The following is a 4,371-nucleotide window of genomic DNA, read 5'->3' as shown; positions in this document are numbered from 1 at the left end:
CCATGGTATATGGAGCACGGGGTTGGGTCCGGCCTCTGCAACCGTACGGGGCCCACACTGAGCTTGGCTGCCCTGTCCTATTTGGACCAACCTCCCTTACCACTCCATGATGCCAGGTCTTTCCATTATGCACATTACCCCATACGTACTCTTGTGTCAAATGGTAAATGTGTTAAATATTAAATATTAACTCTGCATTTTGCCATGTTGGTTTGCAGTAGCCTGGTGTCCCGTGCACGGTAAGCCCTTTTTCCGCTTTTGTTTCCTCTTTTTGTTATGTGCACTGTTCATAGCACTTCTAATTCTAATTCACAATGTGGCAGGAAATATGACTCATTCAGTATATGGTTGAATACAAAGATATCGTTGGAGTTTTCAGTTGGAGCAAAAACCGCCCAATGCCACTGAACCTTCTGGATCAATATTTGTTGAGAGCTGATGATGGAAATCAAGCTGTGTGTCTGGCTGGTCAGCAGTCTGATTCACATGCTCTCAGGTGAGATGATCATTTCCTCTGCTCTATTGATGCTTCAAAAGAGCGTTATGTCTCTGTGCCATTCTCATAGAATTAAAAGGAGAAAGAAGACCTCTGGGGATTCATAACGGCTAAGCCTGCTCTCATGTTCTTGTGTTAAACTGACTGTAATGTTAACTAGAATGAGAAAACACGATGTCCTGTGTGTGTGTAAATATTACTTGTTAGATTATGATTGCATTTGAAAAGTCTGTCTGTAAACTGCATGAATAATGATGTGAACTTGAATGATTTGAACTTTAAGTTTTTTTCTTGTCTTTACTTTAAAATAAACAGTTCTTTCCATGAATCTGTTTGTAATGGAGATCGGAGCATGAGTTTAACTCCCTTTGTCATTTACTGAAAATGTCCATCGGAGATAAGTAAATATTGTGGAAAATAAATGAGTGATATTTTTTGCTATGCTTTGAAGTCATATCCAAGAACATTGTGTATGCTGCTCTGGTATTTATCCAATATAGAAAGATTATCTGTATTGTTATTATTGCTACTAATTGTTGCAACAAAAATGCATTTAACGTTTAATGTTGTGCCAACCAACTCCATAATGTTTGCCAACCAACCCTGTGTGTGCAATATGACTTTAATCATTAGTCATCTTATTTTACAAAACATTTGTGGGCATTGACATGAATTCATAACTTTCATTTACTGCTGGTTAGAACATTCTATCACAAATTATAACAAATATGGCAAAGAGTGAAAAGTGTGCCAACCATTCCCAGTCTCTAACATGACTTTAATTTTTATACAGTATCCACTTCACGGTTGGATAGATGCAGAAGAAATTCAGTTGAACTGCTCTGCCTAGAACAGCAGTGCCCTACCTAGGAATCAAACATGCAACCTCTGCATGGCATGTCTGGTTCCCTTATCACTGCTATACGGCCACCAGGGCCTAAATAATCACTATGGAAATTAGCCTTTGGCTTCATTGTGTTTTATTCCTATTGGTTAATTTTGGTATCTGAGGCATCTCTGGTAAGAGAGGCTACATGTGTTTTCAATCATCAATAAATAATTTTATTCAAGCAAGCAATCACCAAACAGGACTCTCATGCTTGTTTGTTGTCTGAATAAGCAATAATCTGTCACCCTTTATTCCAGGATGTTCTCTATCTGAATTCAGAGGAGTCACTGGGTACACAGGAGGCTCCGTGGTCCTGCCTTGCTTCTGCACTGATGGAGGGACAATACCGAGATCTGCCAGATGGTATTTTCAACCAGGTCTTTCCAGTATCTTACTTTGGTCACGTCGTCGAACGGTCGACCACTACAAAGACCGGTTGTTGATTTCTGACGCCCCTGGAAACGTGTCTCTCCGTCTCTCAGATCTCACTCTGTCAGATGGGGGAACATACAGGTGTGAAGCAGATGGACACAACACCTACAGGGACATCACTCTCACAGTTGAAGGTAAATGTGACCACATTTGCCCATAGCATGTGAAGGATGGGGTTCCACTGGGTGACACGAGGGCTCTGTGAGTTATTTGTAACCTCCCAGTAAATGTGTTTGTTTCATTCCAGTAAAATGCAGAAGTAGAAATCACTGTTCTAGAATGAGCCACATTACTTCTGCGCTGAAGTTGAGCTTAAATTACAACTCAAATTTGCACAGGCAGTTCTGATGAGATGCTTTATTTAAAACATAGATTTCTTTAATCTTTTAAGAACTTCATGGCTTGCTTTTTAGCGACAACTAACTAATGTGTGGCAACTGTAATTCTTACTCGTTTCTCTCAAAATCAAATCATTATCATTGTATTTACTGTCATAAGTATTGCTTATTGCACCTTTTACTGTAAGTTGTGAACCATATGACTTAAAACCATATTTATTTATTTTAAATAATAAAATATCAAAATCTCTCTCTCTCTCGCTCTCTCTCTCTCTTTCTCTCTCTCTTACACACTCTCAGTAGGCTGTGTTTTGCATGATTCTGGACCCATACACATCACTGGATTCAAAGGACACCCAGTTGTCCTGCCCTGTGCCTGTACTGATGTGCAGAAGAAACCTGAACTTATCAAATGGACTGCAATGACAGAACAACAAAGCGCTGTTATATTTCCACCACATCCTTCCAGTGGCAGAGTGCAGCTGTTGGACTCTGTCTCCCCTGGAAACCTGTCTCTCCATCTCTCAGGTCTAACTCCGTCAGATGGGGGAACATACAGGTGTGAAGCTGATGGACAGTATAAAGAAATCATTCTCACAGTTATACATGAATTTCAAGAATTTTGTTTAAAAGTTTAAATGGGTTGTGTGGGTAACACTTTATAATAACAATCCTTTATAAGTCATTTATAAGCTGCTAGTTCATGATGAACTAATCATTAACAAATTATTAATTACATTTGTAATTATTAATAAATAATTTGTTATTTTATAGATAATATGTTGTAAGTCACATATAAACTATGAACTGATCATTGGTAAAACATAGGTAATTATATTTTAAACAATGATTTATGTTAACTAAACATTTACATGTTTTGTAGATTACTCTTACCAACAATTATTAAATACATCTGTAAATGATGAATACATCAGTTGTTCTTATATTGATGACATGTTGTAAATCACCTATAAAATATGAACTAATAATTTATAACTGATTTGTAAACGATTTGTAAACAAATGGTTATCATGTTAACTAAACATTCACAAATAATCTGTAGCTGATCTATGGAACATAATTTGTAAATGGTGGTGTGGCCAGCAGGGATGGCACCATTCATCTTGCTCCTGGACTGGTTGAAGGTCAGCAAGGATGGGCTTGGTTAGTACACGGATGGAAGATGTCCAGAGAAATTTCTGCTGGAAGTCGGCAGCATTCTTCCCTCTGGTCAAATAAGCCCCGACACAGTGATGTTTGGGAGGCCATCTTTTGAATTAGACATTAACCATGGCATACCACTTTTCACCATTCTATGCAAACTCTAGAGACTAATGTGCATGAAAATCCCAGGAGATCAGCAATTTCTGAGATCAAACCACCCTGTCTGCCACCAACAATCATGCCATGGTCAAAGTCACTTAGATCACATTTTTTCCCCATTATGATGGTTGATGTGAACCTTAACTGAAAATGAATGAATTCAAGTTCCTGTTATTTTAGTTTGTACACATTAAAGAGTGGGTAATACATTACTTCAATAATCAATCGCCATAAGACAGACAAACACGACATAACTGTCACAAGTTGGCATAACAGATGACGTCAGGTTATGCTTAATGACATAAAACTCAAATCAAAATATAAAGATAGAGAATGTGCCAAAGTAATATTAAAACATTTGACAATATATTTTCATCAACCAGCTTGAACAGTATGTGAGTCTATCAAAGAGAATTAGGCTTTAAACGTTTGCATTTTAACTAGCCACATGGGTGGCTATGTTAGCTAAGGTTAGCTAGCTAGCTTACCCAGCTAGCTAGTTCCAGGTAGAAATGGTATACATGTTGATAAAAGACCAACAAAGCCTGATTCCCAATACTTATTAAGTAAGATATTGTTGTTGTTGTTTTTTTGTATTAGCTATTGTATTGTTGTACTCAGGGTATTCTAGTTGTCATGTATAAACTATGAACTGATCAGTAGAAATGATAGAAATGTGGATAAAAGACCAACAAAGCCTGATTCCCAATAAAAGAGTACCTTATCGACAAGGATTGATATGAAATAACTGAATATTTTCTATATTGTTAAAAACTTTCTAAGGAAATACTTTTCGAGGTTGTTTCTTACTTGAAAAAGCATTCTGGGTAATGCCCAGTCGAGGACGATGGTGTGTTGTGATGATGTAGTGCGATGAGGTGTTATACCACAAT

The 4,371-nt window shown here is 37.5% G+C and overlaps 1 long non-coding RNA gene across 1 annotated transcript; it reads left to right on the top strand.

The window, feature by feature from the left end:
• The first annotated feature begins 310 nt into the window (after nt 1-310).
• LOC133131466 (uncharacterized) lies at nt 311-4,115 on the top strand. The gene is made up of 3 exons (XR_009709023.1): nt 311-496; nt 1,643-1,951; nt 2,456-4,115. It is a non-coding gene; the product is annotated as an uncharacterized LOC133131466 (long non-coding RNA).
• The last annotated feature ends 256 nt before the right edge of the window (nt 4,116-4,371 follow it).

Source organism: Conger conger, chromosome 6 (genome assembly GCF_963514075.1).
Source record: "Conger conger chromosome 6, fConCon1.1, whole genome shotgun sequence".
Classification (NCBI taxonomy): domain Eukaryota; kingdom Metazoa; phylum Chordata; class Actinopteri; order Anguilliformes; family Congridae; genus Conger; species Conger conger.
This window is presented reverse-complemented; position numbering and strand designations above follow the sequence as displayed.